This window comes from Manacus vitellinus, unplaced genomic scaffold (assembly GCF_001715985.3).
Source record: "Manacus vitellinus isolate BGI_N305 unplaced genomic scaffold, ASM171598v3 scaffold_19_pilon, whole genome shotgun sequence".
Classification (NCBI taxonomy): Eukaryota; Metazoa; Chordata; class Aves; order Passeriformes; family Pipridae; genus Manacus; species Manacus vitellinus.
In genome coordinates, this window is record NW_021939395.1 from 5412597 (window position 1) to 5436609 (window position 24013).

The window sequence follows — 24013 nt, forward strand, 5'->3', positions numbered from 1 at the left end:
TAAACAGCCATTGTCTGGGTGGGACACGCTGTGCTTCTCTGAGCTCCTCTTGCGTGGTAGGAACTTGTGCTATTCTTAGAGCTCTCCGCATTCCTGCTGACAACCAGAGAGTTGCATGCTGGATTGTCAGTGAAGGGTGTATTTGTTTCATCTCCATTGCCAAAAATGACAGTAGAGAAAAAATGATAGGAGAAGAGACACAGAGAAAATTAATATTATTTGCAGTAAAAGTGGCTGTATTTTTACTACATGTGGACTGCATGTGAGATGGTGAAGAACACGCCGAAGATTAAAAAAACCTTTGAAAAGCAAAGTGTTTCTTTAACTGTGGTAAAAGCAGCAATACATTAGCTGAGTTGGAAGAGTAAATTGTAGGTTGCAGAGAAACACCAAAACCCCTGAGCTAGATTAAATATACTGGGGGGGGGGAAATTAAACAAAAAATCTTGTTTCTGACCATGAGTTCTCAAAATATAGAAACAAAACTGAAGAAGAAACACACTGTTATAAAGAGCAAACTGACCCAGAGCTTAGATGTCAAAGGTTAAATAAATATAATGGAATACAAAATACAGCTTTTATTAATATAAACAGAAATGGTAATACCACAGACTAATTCCTGGGTGTCATATGTTATGTGAAGTTATTTCTGCCTGTGAAGAGTCAGTGCACTGTGGCTGTTAGATGAGACCATTCTGATCCAGCAGCACTTTAGAAGCTCTAATGCAGGTTGATGAAAAGTTTGGAAAAGCAGAGAACACAGCCTACAGCATCTGGGTACATACAGTCCTCTTGCAAGTACAGGGAAGAATCGTGGTTCATTTGGGATTTCCAAGATGTCACAAGGAGTCTTGCTAACACATAAAACAACCGTAGTATCATGTATTATTAATAAGACCAAAAATACTGGCCACATTTCATCTGAAGTTTCAATCCCCCATCATTTTTCTTTTAAGTGTCAAACTTATTTTTAAAGCCACTTTCAATGAAGTTCTGCTGGTATCTCTTTTCTCTCTTCTCTTCTCTTACTCTTCTCTTCTCTTCCTCTCCTTTTTCCTTTCCTTCTTTCTGTGAAAAAAGTTTTTAAAATACTACTCTTTTTTTTTTCTTTTACTAATGCTATGGAGGTGAAAACCAGATTTGATTTCAAAGGGCAATGGTAGCACAGTACCAAAACAAAGCCTTTGAGGGATGGAGAGCTTTTGAAGGCAAAGCAACAAGCCCTTCAGCTAATTAAGTGCCTTTGAATAGATGAATAAAGGAAGCTGGTGATGAACCTGGATTACAGAGAGCAATAAGGCTGAGCCTGGAGTTTGGCCTCTACAGATGTAAAAACACCTTCTTGAATGGTCATTTCTGAATTTATATTTATCTGTGCACTTGCAAATGAGTTGATTTTTTTTTTCAAACTTGAAGACTTTCCATTCCCTTTCTCAAGAGAGTTGGAGAGGAGCTTGACTGAAGCTATCCACTGCCATCTTCTCCCTTCCTCCCCTCCCTGTGAATAACTAATGTCAGATAAGTTTTGGAAAGTAAGGAGTAAACCTGTGGAAAGAAGTGGGGTGTTTGGCCTCAACATGTCAACAGTAATATAACATTTGCAGAAGTGCCTTAATCAAGATAAAAAACCTTAGTTCACATCTGGTCTTCTGAGCACATTGCTCTTTTACAGTGTTTTTTTAAATCGCGTGTGTTGTCTTCTTGATTTCAGGTATTTCAAAGCATTCCCCTGTTGTAGTGGAGCCCTTGTAGCCATGTCTTAACCCTCTCACTTCTTTGGCTTGTATTTTAAGATGTTTACAGGCACTGATGTTTCCAGCAACTCTGCCTAATGCACTCATAATGCCTTCCAGTTTAGCTATCTGTTGTGCTGAAAGCACTCTTGGACACCACACAGCACATCATTAGGGGAAGCAGTCTGCAGAGGAGAAGCTTGTAAATAGGCCAAACCCTTCTGAACACCATGTGGGGAGCATCCTCTCCCACCCTCACCATCGCCCTCCTTTTGGATCCAAAATTAATGCGGACACTCCATCAAAACTGCAGCACTTCCCTTGACCCAGACAGGTCTTTCTCTTGGTTATGACCTGTTTAATAAAATGGAAGATGTTATTCCAGCAGTTTAGCATTTAGGACACAGACAACTCTATGGGAATCTCACTCTGGACAAATTAAAGTCTAATTGGAAAGAAAAAAGAGACTTGGGAAGTACTACAAACACCCATGAGGGGTGCTGGAGGTGCTCAGGAAAGTCTTTCTCTTCATTACCTGCAGGACAATGAAGTGATGTATGTGTGGGCTGGTGGAGTGTTGTCCAGGGTTTTGGTGGAGAAAGAGTAAGTAGTGCTTATGTACTGTGAACATGTAGATGGAAATGTGACTTATCCCAGAGGAATTTAGGGCAAGGTGCTGCATTTTCAGCCTGACAAGGCTGCTTTCAGTGAGTTTCCAAGTGCTCAGGGTAGGGCTTGTGTGTCATTGCAGTGTCCCCTACTCCACTCCTGGCACAGCCATATGCTGAATCAGGCCCCAACTGCACATTTTCTTGCTTCTTTTTTTTTTTCCAGGTAACCCATTTTACTTTCTTTATTATTGCAAATAAAAAAAATCCATATGCAGAAATCTTTTATTTATGAGCAGTTGAGCAAAAGGTTTTGAACATACATGTTTCCTCAACTGCGCTCTTAGATGCAATGAAGTTATAAACATCCCAGGAATCTAGGGAAAGACTCGGCAACCTTCTCACTGCTTGGCTTCAGGATGGATGCTGTAACTTCCTTCTGTGTATCATTCTTAAAAATAACAACTTGTAAAGTGGTTAGTGATGGCTAAGGCACACCACTTGCATCCTCACTTACAAGTCAGCACACCCATAATTCTTACACTGCAGAGGTGTGTTCATGACCCGGCGTGCTGAGGAATAGCAATGAGGAAATGGTTTCCATGACCCTATTGTACACCCAACTCATTTCAGCTGTGCTGTAAATCCCCATTAATATCAGAACATCTTCATTCCATTTTTCCAACAGTTGTGGAAGATAGGTTTGTTCACCATCTGTATTTTCTGTCTCTTTCTTAGTAAATGGCAGTTATGTTGAACTAAAGGCAGCCTGGCTTTTGGAAAATGTGCTCACTTCCCCAAAACCATGCCCTCCTTACTATCTCAAATTCGATGCCTAAATTAATAAATCATTTTAATACTTTCTGCAGTGATACTGTGAAAGCATGGTGTGCACCCTTGAATTTTGGGGTGCTTTCTACCTAGTGTTGTCTTATCATAGTCTAAAATTACATCTGTACTCCACAATGCAGAAATATGTACAGAACCAAAGTCTAATTTAACAAATAGAATAACAGGCAAACAAATGAGTAGGATAGTCCCTGAGATGCTGTTAAATCCCGTGCCTGGCGCCGGCCGGCGGTCCGGCAGGGTGGGGTGACGGGAGCAACCCACTGCGCCTTTCTGCTCTGCTCCTCTGTCATTTCTGCCTGGCTGCAGTGAGTGCTGCACACCAGCTCGAAGTACAAACATGTTTTGTTTCAGATGCAATACCTAGAAATAACTTTCCTGGTAAAATGAACTCAGTCTCTCTTTTTTTTCTTTGGGCATTTTGGAGAAATTTCAGTGTGTGGGTGGGGGAAAACAAAGCCGAGGCTGTAAACAGGAACTGATATTGTCTGTGTGACTGAATGGGGAGAGAAACTGGACTGGCCTCGGTGGCTCTCTCATGCATCTGTGAGTCTGGAAACACTGGGATGATTCACAGTTTGCTGATTAATACAGGAGCAAGCAAAATGGTGTGAATTAACGGCCATTACAGAGCTGCTGGATGGCAAATATCCCCCTAGAACAAATGATGTTTCACGAAGATTGCTTAGAGGAAAAGGTAATGGGTCTTAAATACAAATTAGAAGCAGTCCCATCAAAGCTGTTAACATTAAGGTTTGAAAGCCAAACACTATTATGAGCTGTCTTCAAAAACTGTACATTTAGGAAGCCTATCAGTCTGCCCTGTTGACTGTGTAATATTTCTGTCTCAAGCACTTTGGACTGTTTCAAGCAGCCGGCACTAATAATTGATAGAAATCCTCAATCAGAATGCAGCAGCTCTTTGTAGGGCTTTGAAGGCTAATCACTCTGTTACATCTTTTAAAGTTAAATTTTTATAGCACATATAAAGGCAAATATTATCATTAGCGGTACATCATTCTGAAAAGTACTGCTGTTAAGAAGTAATCCTGTATTACAGTTTAACCCTTTGCATATAGGAGTGTTAAAAGAAGAAGATAGGAAATGCATTATTTCCGTATAAATAATATTCTCTGTATAACCAGGAAAATTATTTAACATTTGTCACTGAAGTAATGAAAATATGATTCCTTGGATCAGTGTCAGACAGATGCAACTGTGAATGCCGGTTACAGACAAGCTGTGCCAAGTTATTTTCCCCCGTTACAGAATTGATGAGAGACCCACAAGGAGGGTAAGCCCTGTAATGCAGACAAAATAGTATGATATCCCGGTCTAAGACATTACATTAACAGCTTGATCTTGTAAAGATTCAAACACACGCCTAAATTTACGCAGTGGGAGGTCATTCCAGGGCGACTGCAGGATTACTTCTGAGAGCAGAGTGAATCATGTAGGTATCTAGGCTTTGTATGCTCAAGTAAGACCAAAGGTGGAGGAGGATGCAGCAAGGGGCACAACAGTCATTGGCAATGGCATATTAGTGCTGCAATAAAAAAAGAGAGGGAGCTGGAAGCTTTGGTGCACTTGAATCTACCTCAGCTTAACTTTATATCTGAATTATTTTTGGCTTTTCTGGTGACTGTTGTTGTTGTTACTTGGGGTTTTTCCCCCTAGAGGTTAGCACCAGCATTTTGCAAACATGCCAAACTTTGAATAAGTTCATGTTTTAATCAGTCCAGTGATTATATTCTCAGTCCTCTGGGGTTTGTCTTTTGTGGTCATCAGTTGCAGAAGCCACATTTGGCCCTTGCAGGAAGAAAAGCTGCCCCCTCCTATCAGGCACAGTAATAAAAGCAAATGGGCAAAAAAATCTTAACAAAGACTCTTTCCCTCTCTTCTGTGATTGCAGGCTGCTAATGTTAATCTGTTTCTTCCCCTTCCAGCAAGATAAGGACATACTATCCTGAAATATCAGTAGTAGTATTTGTCCTTGCCGTAAACAAATCAGTTTCTCTGAGTGCTTAAATACTCAGGGCCTTTGGAAGCTTCTCTTTGCATAATAAATGTGTTTAATATTTCCTTTACTCTTTGGCATTACTAAGTATAAACTGTTACTGTACTTGATTGAAGGGTAGTTTACATGGCACTTGTACTTGGGTAGTCTGTTTTCTTTCTCTGTTGCTCTGAAGGGTGTGTTTAAGCAATGAATGAGTGATCATATGAGTATTATTTTTTTGTTTTGTACAGCCCCCTTTCCCCCCTCCTTCCCAGCTCAGTCAGCACACTTTCTGCAGCGGTATTTTAGTTTTCTACGTGGAATTGTGGCGTTTTGCAGAATAGCTGCATGATGAGGATGAGATACTTTTTTTCTCCTTTCCCTCCTCTCCCAAGAGATACCCTGTGACTTCCTCTATTAGTCCATTAATCGCCGTAGCTCAAAATTCAGTCTGATCAAAGGAGCAGAACGAGGTTGAAAAGTGCAGATTCCAGCAATTGACTTGACTGTTTAGATTCCCCGCTGAGCTCATTTAGAGCTGGAATTAAGCTATTCCTGCTGTATTTTTCGTCCTTGGCTCGGCAGCAGTGCTGCACCGGGGAGCGCCAAAGGCGGTGCAGCCACTCGCTCCCCCAGCCCGGACCCAGCCTGTGCCAGAGCAGCCTCCCCTCCCCTGTGCCAGGAGAACACTGAGTGATCTTGGCTTAGTTTGATAAGAAGGTCGGTGTTCAGATTGCATTAGTTATTTGACCGCAGAAAAAGTGGAGAACCTGTTCCCTGAAGGTGCGGGAGTAAAATCTTGATGATTCTTTGTTTTTAACTTAAGCATCGAGTTTCCCTCTCTTGCAGCTCTTTGCTGAGGCTGGGGGCACATGGCGTGAGTGGGAAGGGAAGAATTAAAACAAAATGTAAATGGGAAATTTGTAAACAACATGAAGTTTCTTGTAAAAGTTTTCTTTACGCGGTAATGACTCACTTGAGGAACATGGTTTTAATGCGAATTTATACGTGCATTTAGCAACTGGTGCTGTTTTCTCTCATTAATAGTCTGGTTGGTTCTTGTTTGCTTAAGGCAAAAATGCAGACTGCTCATACCTGTGTTGTTTTCTGCAGATTAACATCTGATTTTGCAATTCTTGCACATCTCAAATTCCTGTTGATGTAACTGGGAGTTACAAGTTCTCCAGGAATAGTGTCGGACTCTTGATGTCATTATTTGTGATTCTACAGTTCCCCAAAGTCTGTTAATATCTCTCAAATAGATGAAGAGTAATTTGATGTGTAAGTTCTTATCTCATTAGAGTGAATTATTGTTACTGAAATGTGAAAGGCATTCTATTATCAGGGAATATTATGTATTTAATGGTTTAAGAGTGCTTAAGGTCAAGAAGAACAGAGAAATGCTGATAACATCACCATAGACTGTGTGATGGTCCTGAAATGTGAGTAAATCTTTAACTGAAAAAAGTTTTGCTAGACATACCAGCATTTTCCCATAGTTTAGGACTTCAGCTAAAATCCCCAACATTTATTTATGTTCTACTTTACTTTTTTAAAGGAAATTAAACATTACTATTTAATAAGAACTATTTTATTAAGAAAAAATAGGGGTATTGAGAGGGAATATGGACAAATCCATTTCATGCCCTTGTCTGGAGTCTGAGCGTTTTCCTACTCAGATGGCATATATCTATATGTCTATAAATTTTATTTTTTAAAAGAACTGTGACCTTCATGAGGGACCTTATGTAGAATAAGATTAGTAAGGAACTCCTGTCCTGGGTGTTCTCCATTCTATGTTGACACAATATATAACATTATTGTGCTTTGGCTTATAGAGGTTTCCTCGAATTTCATCCTTTATAAACCATTTATCAGGATGGTGGGCTAAAATCTTGTTCTGTGTGATTTCTTTTTTTTTTTGTGTGCTTATGATAGCAGTGTTGAGGCATTTCATAAGATGAAATGCTGTCTAGCTGCATTTAAAATACACATTTTGCATTTTTCTGTCTTGATTGAGCCAGGGGGAGGATACGTACCTGCTGCCCACATTACTGTCAGATTTAACCGAAAGTAGAGTTGAATTGTACTCTGTTCTCCTAAGAGAGCCTATTTGCTTCTCTGACTGGGTACTAAAAGGCTTTTACTGCCCTACTGTACTAACTTTTTCCAAATAAAATATTTTTGCCAGTTTCTGAAGAAGTAGCAGAACAAGTACCACCTTAGACATGCTGGAAGGAGTCCTGTGCTGTGGATCATAAACCAAAACAGTTGGCCAGAATAAGGAATTAAAGTAATCCCTGATATTAGGAACATGAAAATGAGATGACCTTCTGTATATGTGAGTTTCTAACCCAGTTGCACCACAGGCTCCCCTCTATCGCTGATCTTCCACACCTTTACTGGGCAGAAAACAAAGACCAGCCATTCAGCTGGGAAACTGGAACTCATGCTTGCAAATGTTACAGACTTTAAATGCATTGTATTTTTAACAGTAGTTCGTGATTGGAATGACAGGAAGGAAATGAGCAGAAAACATCCTATTCTATCTCTATATGAAATCTTGCTTGTGAAAGATACAGTTACCACAATAATGATGGGATGCTAATTGATTCATTGTGCTGGGAGACAAGTGCTGAGCTGAGGAGCCAGCGGGGTCATTTTCTTGCTCCAGCTCCACTTTGGTTGTTTGCTGAGGAAGGGCAGGAGAGGGTTATAAAGCTGCTGCCACTACATTCAGTGCATGTTTTTCTCAGAAAAGAAGAGACACCGCCAGCCAAGATCTCTTTCCTTTGGAAATTGTGGCTGGGAAGGGCCCCTTTGGCTCGGCAGACAAAGTGGGCAGTCAGACAGCCCCTTTCCTGAATCCCAGGCAGGCACCAGACGGCTGAAGGAAGAGAGGCACCAGGCTGAATTAGATTGCCTCCTGCTTTGGACAGTACGGCAGGGAGGCAGGCTTAATTGCTTTGCAGCTGTTCATTTTTTCCCCTTCTCCCTCCCCTGCCTCCTCTCCCTCCTCCCAGCTGACTCCGGCAGCAGCCCCTGCTCCAGCCCCATGGAAACCTCCCCAACTTGGGGGCAGAGTATCAAAGGTTTGTGGACTCGTTTTTATCAGCCTTTGTACCCTTATCTCAAGCCCAGCAGCAAATGGGAACAGAAAGGAAAGTCACTTTTTTTCCTGGGTTAGTTTGTGCACTGGTTTCTGAATGCTGCCGGGACAGGGGACACGTGCCAGGCAGGTGGCTCAGGCGACATCCTGTCGGGAGAGGCAGCAGGGTGTCATCACTGGCAGCTCCTGGCATCTTGTCCAGTGGACAAATCAGGAGAGCCCCCTGTGATGTGGCATTCCCTGCAGCAGGATTTACAAGACATTTGAGATTTCCTCTCCAGAACTGCTGTACTGTTTATGGAGCTCTCCCAACCTCTTGCCGGGCGGTGTGACTGTCAGCTGGGATGGGTTAGGTGGTACTGTCACTGTAAAACAGCCTCAACACCAACGTGTTCTTGCCATGAATATTCAAGGCAAAGCTCTTTTGAACCTTGGAGAACTTGCAGAATTCTCCAACCCTCAAAAACTGGCTCAGGCCAGACTTGCAGATTTGCATGTATCTCATAATCCCAAACTGTCTGAACCCCACGTTTGTTCAGGAAACAAAGTTTGTTTTCTTAATTGCTCTCACTCCCGGATTTAAAAATTTAAAAACGTGTTTCCGTGCTGGAGTGATGAGACTGCAGGCAGCGTTGTGCTCACCTGCTCTGCAGAGAAGGGCTCTGCTCGCCTGCGACTCAGCTCAGCCAGGCTCTGTTCACCTCCAGCAGCAATGTCAAGCTAACCCAATTTTGCAGCTGGTATTGAGTGCCAGAGGCAAGCTTCGGAGATGTCTCTTTAATTCCTGCACTTGTAGAATTTTGTGTATATTTTCCCTCCAGTTCCACTGACTCACGCAGTCCTTGGGGGCGGAGGCAGGGGGAGAACACGAAGGCTGTAACCCAGGTCTAATTTACCCATCTGGTACAGCCAGTTGTCAGTGAGCCTTTCCCCCCTCTGTCCACAAAGATAGACCCTCTCAGGGGGTCTGTTTGGCCTCCCAGTTATAATTATGGCAACTCTAGTTTTGTACTTGACTGTCCTAGGCCAGTGCACCTCCTCTGCCAGGCTGTGTGTCCGGGTGATAGCATTCCAGGGTGAAATGCTGCTGAGCTGACAGCGCAGGGCACGCAGCCCCGCGTTGTGCAGGAGCACAGGCTGTCGTGGCACGCTGATCTCTTTATTCTGGACCTGCTTATTTTTTTATAATATCCTTAACAGAACAAACCAGAACTTGAGGTGGGCACCAGTGCAGGTTTTTGGTGCATTTTTTTTAAGGCACAGAACTGGTAATGGGGATCATTGCTCAGGGCCACTGGAGAGATTGAGGGTGTCATTCCTGGAAAGGGAATGCAGCTACCAGATTCTTCAGTGGTCAGAGGGATTTGTGTCTGTAAGAAATGGATTTAGAAATAAGTTACAGTAGCATGGAAGTGACTTTTTCCTTTTTTTTCTTAATCTGTTCAACATGCAGCTACAAAAGCTCTGCCAGTTAGATTTGAATTAAAACTGGCTCCACAAGGTACAAAGGCTCTCGAGCCTCATTGCCGAGACCGGAAATCCATTGTGGCTCCTGATTAGTGCTGGTGAAATCGGAAACCTTTCTTGGGGCAGATAACAATCTCGCAAATGAAAATATAACCTGTTAATCCTGAATTTTAACAGGATGGTTATGCAACTCCAGGCCAAATCCAGGATGTGTCTTATCCGCGTGCCCCTTGGTCAGAAGGGCTTTGCCAATAGGGCAGTGTGGGGTTGCATCCCTGCAGTACCCTCTCCTCAAAGCTCCCCTGCTTTATGCCTGGCCTGTGGCCAGAGGCAGGAGAGGGGTACTAGGGGTGAACCTGAGTGCCAAAATTGGGGTTCATGTGTTGGGACTGCCCCTCTGAACCTCTTGGCTGAAGTACCTTAAGATGGAGCCTCTATTTAATGTTCCTCCCTGTGACAGTCACCACTGTGCCAAAGGAGGGGTGGTCTGGCTGGGGCCAGGCGTGCTTTTGCAGTCCCATAATAGTCCCTTTAATTATGGGTAACAATAAGTTCTGGTTTTTCCTATGTTAATAACAAGTTCCAGGGTATAAATAACTCTTCAATTAAAACAAAACACCTAATGATTTACCATTTGACACCTATGCAGTCTGCCGGAGCCTTGGCTGTGCAAAGAATTTTTTCTCCTGTCCTGAATATTTTATAATTGTTTTACAAAGAGCACATGGATGCTCCAGTCATTAAGAAATGCCAACCAAGGTACATTGTGGCACCAGGGAGCAGAGAACAAATAGCTACGCCTGTGCAGCAGCCGGAGGGAATGCTCCTTTCAGACCTGCAGCCCTGGTTTGTTTGACTAGTTCTGTATATTGACCTTTGTTTTTTAAGAAAAACACAAACAATGAGGATTGCTTTCTTGTAGGACCCATTAACTCCTTCAGAGGCTTTGTGGTGCCTGTTGATGAGAGCAGCACGTGTGGCTATGTACTGCCAACTGGAATACCTTTGCTGTTCCACTTTAGTTGGCTGTTTGCAGGCAGGTGCTTCATAGCCCTTTGTTTTTTTGCTTTTGGAAGAGCCAGTCTGTATGTAAAAATGTATGGAAATAGGCCTGGGGATTTTAATCACATTGGCCAAGGAGATAGGGGCCAGATAGGGGAGAGGGAAATTCACCTCTGCTTTCCGTGGGGAGACATGGAGCACTGACTGTCATTTCCGAGACTGCCTGTGATGTGTTTGATGTGGAGCCTGCGAATGGAGTTGCTTAAATACACAAGTGTGCCTAAAAATATAAAAATAAAAGCAGTGCTATTTTAAGCCTCTAGAATCAGGGATTATAAATAGCCCAGCTAGTGTGTTACTCCTGGCTGGGTGTGTCGGTCCTTAAACATCACAACTGTCACTTCCCTTTGAAGCAGCTTGTTGGCTAATGACTGCAGCTGCAGAGCCTCCTCTGCATTCCCATGTTCTCCTGATAAGCACAGGGCAATGATAAGGTGCTCTCCAGGCTGACAGGTCCCTCACACCAACCCTCAAATTGCCATCTTGGGCCAGCAAGCACTCACAAATGGAAGGTGGGCGCAGGCTGGCATGAGCTGCAGAGCTGGAATTCAGTGGAGGGAGGCAACGTTGGCAGGGTACAGTGGAGCTGGGGCTGCTGAACCCCAGACAAAAGGCAAAAAGCTGCGTGGTTGAGCGCTGGTTTGGGCCTTGTGAGACGAGGATTCGGCGCTCTCCATTGTCAGCCTTCCTCTGTGACTGGTTGGGATTCATCTTCTCCCATCATTTAGGCTCCTCTTGTGGCCAGTGGAGGAAAAGATGTTTAGAGGGTAATTTCAGCTCACCCTAATGTGCACCTCTGAGATGTGGTGGATGGGCTGTGGTGAGGGAAGCCCGGACAACATGTCTAGGCTTGGCCCTTTGTCTGCTGGAGGTGCCTTTATTCCCTGTCTGTGGAAGCAGGAGCAGCTGTGGTGATCCAATATACAAAAGTCTGTGAAGTCAAAAGTCACACAGGTACCTTAAATAGCAAACTTTTGACTTTCTGACTCTCAGAAATCATTTTTGTTTGTCTTTTTTCCAGTGTGGTGGCTGGAAATAAGCACCTTTGATGGTGTGTTCCACAGCCTCTGTACCACGGGCAGGCAGCTGGGGGACAGGCTCTTCCTTGGTGGCCATTTCCAAGAGGAATTCTGGCCGACTCCTGCACCAAGTGATGATATGTTTATTTGCAATATATGGAGCCAGGAGCTGTCACTGGGTGATAGGGATCTGGAGACTAGTAAACAAAAGAAAGCAAGGTTGGAACTCAGACTGTAAGAAGGCTTGTTTGGTTCTAAAGAAAACAACTATAAAACCAAATAATGATGGTGCTCAAAAAGGTCTAGAGTGGTGTATCTCAGGACAAGGTACAAATGTGTCTGCCAAGCTTTAGCACTGGTAGGTTGCCAAAATCTGGGTTATTCTCCCAGGGAGCTCTAAGCAGCTTGTACCCAGAAGATGAAGCAAAGGGAGCTTGTTGGTCATTTATTCTTTTGAAAACAAATAGAAATGGGCCAGGAATCTCTCCCGGTGTAGCTGAGTCTTCCTCAGAACAGAGGAGCTTATTTCATGTTCTCTCAGTGGAGGAAAGCTTGCAAATAGCCATTTGTAGAAGAAGCAAAACACCCTGATGTGTGAAGGTTTCCAAGAGTTCATGCTGAATTCTTTGTCTGTAGCCTGATAGTAACACAGAGGAGCTGTGTCCGGACAGGATGCTGCCCTAGCACAGCACAAGCCATGATGGTGATAGAGAAGGTGATTTCCATCGGGGCACAAATGGGTGCAACAGCAGTGGTAAATAAAGACCTCACAGGTTCAAACCCTATAAGCTGACAGCTCCATTCCCAAACCTGGATGTCTTCAACTAACCAGCTAAAAACAGTATTTGGCAATCTGCTGACTGCAGTGTGCACCTGCCTTCTGCACACTGCTGGCAGTCAGGAAGTTTCTGGGGGGCCTGGACATGGACCTGAAAAGTTACAGTGAAGTGTCAGGCCAAAAATTAGAGCCTTTGTCTGAAAGTGAAGTTGTTACTTCAGTCTGAAAGCAGAGACTTCTCCCATGGCTTGTGTGGTCAGAGCTGCTCCTGGAGGGCAATGGAAGGACTGATTTAATGCTCCATGTCTCTTTCCTTTTACACTGAACTCTTAATCATGCCTGCGTTTGGCTGCAGCTTAGCAGTGAGTGCAGTGCAGAGCCTGAGACCCCTGGGGTGCCGTGAGCACCCAGATCTCTGCCCTGACCCTGGGGTGTGTTTGCAGCCGAGGTCTGTGGCTCTGGGGATGCACACACACACACACACACACACACACATTACGATATGAAGAAGCTCAGTTTGCTTTTTATTCCCTCCCTCCCCCACGCCCCCCCGCCTTCTCCTTTTCTATAATCATTGCAAAACAGGAACAAATGAGTGTGTCACTTTAAACCATGAAACCACTTAGTCCGTAAAGACAGATTTGGCGTCTTTGTGCTGGCAGTGACAGGCCAGCGTCGCTCCATAGTGATCCCACTGTTCTCCTCGGCCCCGCACCCCGCCGCTGCTCCCCACCCCCTCCGAGATTTGCTCCGTGTTTGCCTGCCTCTGTTTTTGTGGTTGGTAACCAGCAGAAGAATGGAATGGATTTAATGATTTGTTGGCTGTGGTGCTGGCATGATTAAGTCAATAAAGCTGCAAACTGAAAACAGTGTAGTTACAGTATATGACTTTAACCTTGTTAATGCATGTTTATGTCCTCCTGCCCACTGTATAGCTGTACATTGCATAAAGAAGATCTGACCAATCTTTAACCCATTAAATAATTCATAAAGTGAGAGCAGACATCAGCTACTTGCAGAGCGGATCAGTAACCATGGGGTCAGCAATAACTTTGGCTCCCTGGACCATATCCAGCATGTTTAAACTCTGGTGATGTCACCAGGCAAGCTTCTAACCTTAATCATTTGGATGGGAACAAAGGGAAGTTAACTGTTGACATGCAGTGTCTCTGCTGAAGAAACACTTGCGAGCGTTCTGCAACATCTTTGCCTCACAGGGAACGTGGCCGAGCTCCAGCCTCCAAGCTTCTTTTGTACGCTTCCCTCCCTCCTTACAGCGAAAGTGTGGCTGGCCAAATGTTCAAAGGCACGTGTTTCTCAGACTCCTATTATCTTAAGTGACAGAGACACCAAAATCCCACAGAATTTCAGGGAAATCTTGGCTGACGTGAGAGGATGGTATTTGGAGGCACTTGGAAGGTTTTCTTCATCGTGGATAAATTTCAAATGAAAAATGTCTCCTGCCATGTAAATGATGGAGAAGGACATATAATGGGGATGGAGCAGGGCTAGGGATGCAGGAGAGGGTGTGGAGTGAAACTGGATAGTTCTTATGAAAGTAAAAAGTTGTCACGATAAAATATCAAGCAGGACTCGCAGAAAAAATCCTAGGATTCTCACCAATAACTACCTCAGTTAGCCTCTTCTTTTTGTACCAGGCAAAACATAGGGCTGAGATGTCCTAGCAGCCAACCCTCCCTACACAGCTCCCAGCTGGGCACTGAGGGATTCTCCAGGTGCAGCAATGTCCGTAGCTGTTGGAGCAGCATCTTTTGCAGCACATAAGGGTCGAGTCACGGGATCACAGGGCATGTGGCTGGGACATGCTGCGCTCCACTGGGCTGTGCAGCCAGGTTGGAGGCCCTGGGGGACCATTACAACTCGGTATAGTTTAGTGCTGTGCTGAGATGCAACCAGCTGCGGCCGGACCCGGAGGAGAGATGCAGAGAGGAGAACATGACAGTGCTTGTACATGGAGTGAAGCAGGAAAAGCCCTTCCACCTCTCACCGGTGAGCAGCAAGAAGCTGCTGCAGGTCTGCGGGGTCATAATCCGAGGGCATGGGAAAGGCGCCATTTCAGGAGCCTGGAGATGTAAGCCCCATGCTGCCCCAGGAAATTACCCTCATCCCCCTTTTCTGGGACTAACTTTAATTCCTTTTGGAGGGAACCTGAGGCAGAGAGAGCAATGACGTGGCTTGCCCATAGTCACAGGAAGAATCTACATGTGACGAAACTAGACCTGATCTTGTAGCTCAAGTCCATAGGGATGGCTTTGGCCATCCCTATGACTCAGTTGCAAAACAAACTCACCATTCAAGATCACCTCCTTTAGAGGCTTGGGAGTTCACCTGTAATGATCCCATTTTCCACGTCTCCTCTGACAAATTGCATGCTCACAGTCTCATGAGCTGACCCTCCACTGTGTGTCCAGAGGGACACTTCTTGTACAGCTGAACTCCTCAGAGGCCTGAATGCCTGTTTGCATGACACAGAGCCAGGGGTGTTTGCAAACAGACCTCCATGATGTGCATGTCTTCATGACTAGGGCTGCTGAGGCTATTAAAGGCACCCAGGTAAAAACTCTCGCATGGTTATTTGTGAGCCAGATGGCTGCGTACAGCAGAGCGTATCTCAGAATCCACCACATCCGCCCAGTAATGAATTTTCCAGGTGCCAAAAGATAGGCACCTTGTGTTGGAGATTAGAGCCAGGACCTTCAGTCTGTTGTTGCCAGAATCTGCAAACAGAGATTGGGAGTGAGACTGACCCCCAGAGCTAGTGCTGATTATTCTCAGTCACTCAGTTTCTTTATGGGTGTGTTATTGAAGACTCTCAACTCAATTTACCCTGCTTTTTTTTTTTTTCTCGGTTTGGGTTTTGCTTTAATCCAGAACAGCAGTCTCTACATCAGAGAAGATGTTCCACAGTTTGTGGCAAGTCAAATCTGATCTGAGGAGAAATTCCATGTTCCATTTCCTTTGTTTTTAGCTCGGAACGTTGTGCGATGCGCCTGAAAATCTTTCTTTACTGGTCTGTTGATTTCGATGAATGAACCCACATACACCCAGTGATGTTTTATTATCACTCACCCACCATAGGGTATAGAGCAGCTGGTAATTTTTTTGCATTGACTGCATTTTTTTTCTGCTTGATGGAAAACAGAGTCTCTCCAAGCATATGCTAATGCTGAATGGGGGGATCCCAACTTCTGACCCATAGCTAATATCCTGCAAGTCACATGAAGCTTCCATGGATTCTTGAGCTGGAGTTCGAAATGCCTACGTTATCAGCAAATAAACACCATTAATTGCTTCTAATATGACATGCAGTGGTTAAATGACAAGTTCCTTATTAATATGTGTGTATATCAGCCTTTTCAGTGTGTATGAGGGGGAGTATGAAGTGGTAAAATTATTTAAAATTAGTGGGGAGTATTTACAGGAAGGCATAAAGAACTGTCATTTGAGGAAAGCAGCATTTTATGTTCTTGTCCCGGATGACCTTGCTCCAAGGACAAATCAGAGCTTGATGAAATGAAGCTGCAGATGGCTAGTGATCTCAACTCTGTAATAATGAAATGACACCAGAAAAAAATGAGACATCTACAGTTTGTAAATACAATCCGAATGGAAGGGGAGAAAAGGGATTTTTTAAGGGGAGATTGAGTTGACTTGGTTACAACAGTTCAGCTTCGGGTGTTTTAATAATAATTTCCATTTAAAAACATAATGGAATTGCTCCTTGTTCCCCATACTCAAGGTCACCTTAATACATTTTTCTTTTTTAACATGTCAATATCTTGGTTTTAAAAATTTGATCATGAGGACTACCTAGTCTCAGCCTACTTTGTATGCATTATTTTAGCATATTATTGATCACAGCATTTTGTTTTGTAAGTCATGGTGGTGATTTTTGACATCTGATACAACCCTTTTTAGATGTTTGACTAGTTTCGTCTGTTAAGAGAGAATAAGGTTTTGAGAGGTTTAACACTGAAAAAGTGATGTGATACTTTGTGCCAGAGCACGCTTTGTTTGTGCACTTACATGAGAAATCAGGAGTAAATCTGCTGAGTTTTGCATGCAGGCGGGTTTTCATGCAAAGGGCTTCTGAGCAACCAACTGCTACTGAGAGTGAACACTTGGGCATCTGCCTCTGCAAATTGATCCTTTGCGTGCAAAGGAAAAGGAAAATTCATGGAAACGTTAACTTGGAGAAAGCAGGGGATTTGCAAAGTCTCAGTGATACAGATCAGCTCACTGCAGTTCGCAGAGCTTTTCAGAAATGGGCAGGTAGAGAACTGATTTATCCCATTTGCTCAAGATTTTATGACTTTCACTTTGTTAGTGTGAAATCTTCAGGGTTTTGGTTTTTTGCCTTTTTTTTTTTTTCAGATCTTTTCTGCTCCCCCTAGTATATAAATTCACCAACCAGTCATTGCATTTCCCTGTAGCAGCTTCTGCCGGGTGTTGAGCTAACTTGGCTCCTTTGGAATCTCATCGACACCTCTGAGAGCATGCCTTGACATAACACAAGGATTACTTGAGTCAAACCACTTTATAGATACGAGATGTTGTAGTTTGTCATCACAGCTAATGCAACCTTGTAGAGACAGGCAGAAGGACTACCAGCTGAAATTGGGTGAGATAAATACAGTTTTAGATTATCTCATTGAATTTATAGGCAAACTGCCCTCCATGAGAATGAGAGCGTGGTGTCAAGGGTTGGAGAATCATGACAGCTGTACAAGCCAAATATAAATATTTTGTTCTTTGCAGAGAATTCAATTTTGGATCTTGACTATATGTTATACAGACAGGTACAAAACACCCATCTCTGCATCTTTGGGTGTATACACAGAAAAACAGTAACAGACACAGTTTATGTTAAAGAATGGTGGGGAGGGATGAGTGCAACCCTAGACTGCTGCTCTCAGGTGGAAGAAAAGTGTGTTAACACTGTGGGCACCCAGTTCCCACTGCCATCAGGGGTCTGGTATAGCCTCCGTGGGTCTCCAGTCTTCCTGAAAGGTTTGCCTTGCGCTTGGGATGGTAGATCAAAGCTGGTCTCCAGGCTGCCTTCACCCATGGCCTGGGAGTTCACCTGGGCCAGAGGATCTGCTTGCAGGGGAGCTGCTGTTGCTGGAGTCTTGATCGTGCCTCTTTACAAGCAGCACAGTTCCTGGGAGGTTGTGTGTGTCTGTGACACACTATCTCTCCCATCTGGGTTGTCCCTCAGGCTCTTGGCTGCTCCCAAAGCTGTTTCCCATGTTCCTTCTAACAACATGATGCCTCACTGCTTGATTTCCACGTGCCTGCTAAAGGATGCATTTTCATCTAAAAGAAAAATCACTATTGCGATAAATCACTCTGGATTTTCTGTCTTTCTATTGCTCTGATTGCTGTTGCTCTTCAATGACATGTTTTGATGGATGAAACCCGTTCTGAAAATATTGGTAGAGCCTTTGCACAAAAGTGTTAACTAATGTCATTAATTTTTTTAAGAGGGGAAGTGGACTAAGTTCTTATTAAAATTGTGGGTGCATTAGAATTGCACTCTGGATACTTTGATGGGATTTTGTTTTGTTTTGAACAGCATGCAGTATAAGAACAGCTATAGGGAAATGAGTGTTTCATCTGCTTTGCTTTAAGGCAGGAAGGTCCTGATACAATTGCTAGACAGGTGTGGTGATCTTGTCACTGCTCCTAGCAAAGAAGGGGGACTACCTTTCAAGGAAGCTGTGCATGCTCGTGAGGTATGAAAAGAAAGAAACACTTAAAAGAACTTTTTTTTTTTAACAAAACTGTATACCCACAGATCACTTACAGTCTTGAAACAAAGCCTTTTCCTGACTGACAGCCCCCACGATAAGCTTAGAAACTTGAGTCTGGCAGTATTTCACATGCTTGTGTATCAAGTAAATGGGTGAAAGATGGGTAAAAAAAAAAAAAAACAGATCCACTGAACTGCACAGTTTGTTTTATCAATGTTCATACATTGTGCTAAAGCAAACACGCAAACAAACTGAAAGCTTTGGAGTATTTCTAAGCTGAAAGACTGTTTTATCTTGAAGAGCATCTCTGAATTGCCAGCAGAATAGAGGAGGGAAAAAAGACAGAAAACTTCCAAAGAGTAAATGGAGAGTTGTGTTAAAGGCGAGAAGCCGAGGTAACCCCTGACTTCTGTGTGAAGCAAGTGACAGTGGCATCTCACAGACATCACACTCTTGAGTGGGCTGACACGATCCTTCTGCCAAACCGTGACCCTGGATTTTGTTTACCTTATTTTTATGCATTGGCCAAACAGATTCACCATCTTAGTATCTAAGTGGACTAACAGCTGTGGAGGCCGTGATCCTTCTTTGTAAAGGTGGCATCAAGGTTTCTTATGGGTCCACACATGGTTACTACACATCAGGGGTCTACATGTGGCTTCCGTGTGGTTCTAAGACATGAAACTCCTAAAACCATAAAATTGGGTGAGGCATTTTTAATGCTATTAGTGTTTTATTTGCTCAGTCTGTAGTATTTGCAGAGTGGTTGTGCCTATGAGTCTCATTCCTGGGCTTCAGAGCCAAGTGCTGCCCAAGCATGAAGTCCCCACCACAGAGATGCAGTGCAGCTCCTGGACAGGGTGGGCAGGTGGGAGTGCAGAGAGTAGAGGGGAACAAGGGGCATTAGTTTGAAACCAGTATTTGCATTTCCTCAGCAGAGTGCAGAACTTCCCGTACGTAACACGTGTTCTTAAAATACAGAACACAACTCAGTTGGTGAAACTGCACCCCACCCCTAGAGAAGAGCTGTCCCTGCAGAGAACACGAATCCCCCTGGAGCCCCAGCCCAGCAGCCGGGGCCTGGGAGCGGGTCAGCGGCAGTGGCTCCGCTCAAGACCTGTAGCCATGGTTTTCTGGTTTTGTTTCTTGTTTACTGTGTGATGTCGTGGTAAATACTTCAAACTAAGTTATCTTTGGTTACCAAAAAAAAAAAAAAAATCGAACTGGTGGAAAAAGCAGTTTGTCCCCTTCTCGTGCTTAGAGCAAACATCCACCCTGGGCGAGCATTGCCTTTGGTCTTTTGCTTTTGTGCTGCGGCTCATCTCAACAACCCTTCTGCTTTAAGCTCTGTAATCCCTGGATTCAGCTGGATGCCCCACTGGAAGTGGAGGGGATATTTCTCAAATTAGCAGTGTCTTTTGCAATGGAATAAACTTTTTAAATGCAGGTACTGGAAGTATTTTTAATTAGCCGCGTTTCCTTTCTTCCACTGCTGCTAATGCTTTCAGTGAGGAAGTGCAGCCTTTTCCCAACTCTGCAAATATCTACCGAAATTTGCAGTGCTGCCTGCCTCTCTCAGTAACCTTGCTGTGACCTGGTTATCTGTTAGAACCACAAAGAATTCAGTCTCTAATTAGTCCATCTGTTAACTATTGAAATTCATGACTTGGTTTTATTGTCTGAGTCTTTACCATAATGCTGAATGGTCTCACCTGGCAGCTTATTTCTTATAAAGCAAATGTGCCTTTCCAAGAGCCATTTTGGTGCAGATAACTGTCTTTTCAGCATTGGACAAATGACTCTGTCTAGCAGCCTGCAGTCCCCTTCCTGCCCTCACTGAAATAAATTGTACATCTCGAATAGCTCTGGGCTTAAGTCAATACAATTTAACATGTACAATTTCTTTGTTATATTCTTTGGAGTTACACCGTAAGAGCAGATGGGAAAGTTTAATAATGATAAATGAGTTTAGTGTTTTCACATAGTCCTAAAAAACAATGAATGTTCTTTATTAAAGATTAGAGGGATTTTTACATACTTGCCAAGGAGCGATTAAAGCTCTGGTTCAGATCCTCGGAAAGTCTTGCTTTTAAATTCTTTTTGGACTGTTTGTTAATGAGGATTCAGAGGAATTAGGGGCCATAAATTTCCTCATTCTCACTTAAGTGAAGCCACAAAGTGATTACTGGATATATAACTAAGTGCTGAGGACTGAAGTTTATCAACCACGTTCACGCAGAACAATTCATCTCCGCGCTTATTTGCTGCAGTTGTGCATCTTGTACGTAGTCAGATGATGTGTCTGGGCAGGTCGAGCTCGCCAGTGGATTTTTGGAAGGATGTAGATTCATGAATGGACGTGGTAGGTCTCAGTGGGACTGCTTGCACGCCTTCCATCAGGCAGTTGCCTGATGGTTTGTTGGACCAGGCCCACACTCGCTGCTGGGCGCGGGAATGGGCAGATGTGTTTGCCCATCGTGCACAGCTGGGCGGCTGCAGGGCACTGGTTTCACTGGGCTGTGCAGTGGCTTTTACAAGTGCAGTCAGTGGTAGAACACTGACACGAGCAGTATACATTCCTGCAAGCCTGGAGCCTGATTCTTTCCTCCTTGCTCTTGAAACTGGTGCATAAGATACAAAGTCAAAACTGCACATTAAGTCCCAGTGCCTTTTTGAAATTGCCCCACCGGGAAGCCCAGGGACTGCTGCAGGAGCTCCGGACCTGCTGCGTGAAACTTTGCCTGGCAACAAGAACACACGTTCTCAAGCACACTCTCCAATTCCAGTTCTGTGTGGTGTGCCAGTTGGTTAGGGTTTCTGGCCATATTAATATGGGTTTGGGGAGGGGAGAATGGCAAAAAAACCCCTGATACCTACATGCAAATGTCTTTTTTTTTTTTTTCCAAGTCCAAGAATCAGAACCCCCTGTAGCCATCTGTACCCTCCATTGTACAGCTCGACCACACGACCCCTCGGGTGGGAACACCCACTTCCATCATTCCCAGCTTCAGCACCAGAATCCTCTCTTTGCTGTCTTCCTGTGTTCTGTAGTGGGATTGTCCAAACCACAGATGAGTTAAGATTATGGCTGGTTTGGCTTGGCCTTACTATGGGAAGGAAAGTGATTTTTCTCGGGGAGCGATGAAAAGGAAAAATGTTTAAAGTTCATTAACCTTTGGTACAGATAGCAGTGTCCTTTAGACTACACCAGAGCTATTCTTAGTCATGACGTGCAAGTGGTTATTTTTTATTGTACAGGAATACAGTAGTTCCCACTAGTGGTGAAAAGAGAGAACTTTTTCCTTTTCCTTTTTGTTTTTTTTTTTTTTTTTTGGCTTAACCTAAATGTGAACTTGTAGAAGGCAAGATTTTGAATTAATTCCTTGTCTTTCTATCTATGCTATTTTGTCCTAATTTCCCCCAAAGCAAACTGTATATCTATAGATTGTTTCTTTACTGGCTAATTAAGTGTTATACAACTTTGCTCTGAAAAACTCAACAACCCATTCTGTGTATTTGCAAATGAACTTCACTGATTGTCATTATTGCTATAGGGTGCCTGCAGAAAATCCCATATAATTAAGCTGTTGTACCACCACAGCACCAGAGCAACAATTAGTAATGTGATTTACACTTCTTTACCATTAATAATATGGAAAAATCAACATTATTTTCTTGATGATGTTTAGGAGAAATTAGAATGAGGTGGACATGATTAGGAAAAGAGACTTTAATGTTATGACTTGTTAATGCAATAGCCCAGAGCAAGACATCAGAATGATTGTCCTTGCACTAAACTCATTTGCTTCAGTAAGCACAGACCCTCTGCACGCAACAAGACAAGTTTGGAGGAAATTGGATAGATGGCAGGGATTTTGGTGGTATGAACATTTCAGTGTCTTTCATGTGCAGAGTACACAAACTGAATCCCTCCACTTTCAAATATTCCCCCAGAGGCAATCTGCATTATTCAAAGCTTAACTGTGGCTGCAGAATCCTGTCTGACATGAAAGCGGAGTGCCAGCTTTACGTGAACTTTCATATTTACATCTGTAGTAAATCATATTTACTTTTTTCCTCCCCTTCTCTTTTTCTGTGGGAGAGAGGGAGTAAAATGGGTAGGAGGGAAGGAGGAGGAGGAGAGATGTCCAGCAGAATTGTAAGCAAAGCACCGGTAATAAAATCTAGTCTTATGAGACTGCCCATGAATAGGAATGATAATGAGAGCAGTGATGAGCTGCAGGTTTGTGTCTTTTAGTAAATTATCTAGCAGGCATTTACATTTCATCAATTGTGCTTTTGCATAATAGACCGAAGTGCTACAACAAAAGGAGGCACCATAAAAATGAGTAATTTCAGTGACCTTCTTGGTAATCCCTCTTACAAAGAATATCTTGGAAGGAGTTGGGTGATTCCTCATAGTGAAGCTTTTGTGGAAAGGTGCCCCAGGCCCGAGAAGCTTTCCTGGTGACAAATGCCTTCCAAGGCTTTCTTCTGGCCACTCTGAAACATGGCTCGTATCCTGTTTTCTCCATCTGAGCATGCTTCTAATTGTCAGATGTCAAAAGGCAACAACCATTTTCTTCTTGCTTATCTCCTGATAACATTGATTCTCAAACAAAGGATGTGGGCTTCCATTCTGAAAACAAAGGAAGCATGGCCCAGCTAAGGATGCTGGATATAATATACATACTTCTGCCTGCCAATAATAACAAAACATCATAAATAATGTAGAAGCTGGATGTGAAAATGGAGAATAGGGAATACGCTGGTGCTGCTGTTCCTGGATACAGCACTCACAGATTCTTGTCCTCAGTGAGGCCTTGACTTATTCCCTCATTTTGCTCTTGTATTTCCCTGAATACCTGCCAGGTCTTAAGAGCTCTTTTTTTTTTTTCCATTTTGTTTTGTGTCTTCATCATGTTCTTGAATTTTTTTCTTTTCTCCCCAACATGCTCTTTCTTTGGAGGCAAGTCCTCAGCTGTCAAAGCCAACTCAGATCTTCCACTGAGAACTTAAAACAAGGCTGGTTTGCACCAGGCAGGATTTGGACCCACTGCATTCGTTACTGATTTGTGTCCAGGCATTTTTGCATCTTCTCCTTTCCTTTCTCAATGACCTCTCCTCATTCCTCTGATCATGGAACTCACAAAAACCACTTCAATTCCAGGCCCACATTTTCCCCATCTCTCTGAGTTCCTGGTCTGATGGCACCTTTTCCCCTCTTCTCTCTTTAGTTTGCTCTTTTTCTGTAGCCTTCTCCTTTACATTCACGTGCCAAATCCTACCCTGATGCAACTTTCCTTTCCTTCTGTCTTTCAGTGTAACAGTTGGAGAACTGGTGGGAAATGTGACGCTTTACTCACTGCCAGCCAGGCAGCCCTGACTGCAGCAGTGATAGTGAATCAGTTCCACAGCCTTGGGCTACTCATGAAGAATTTTGGATTAACCTTTTTCTTGTCTCACTTCTTGTTGTGCTGATGCTCAGATATCAGAGCAGTCCCCTGCACTGTAACACCCAGGTCTATGTGAATCCATGAGGTGTTTTGGCCTTGGGACAGCCAAAGACCAGAGAGAGGGCATCAGCAGAGAGGATAAAGGCTTCTGTTGTTACC

At 43.6% G+C, this 24013-nt stretch overlaps 1 protein-coding gene across 1 annotated transcript in view; it reads left to right on the plus strand.

Moving 5' to 3' along the window:
• MAMLD1 (mastermind like domain containing 1) overlaps nt 1-24013 on the plus strand; it is an 81413-nt gene that overhangs the window by 53475 nt on the left and 3925 nt on the right. The gene's annotated exons all lie outside the window — the stretch shown is intronic.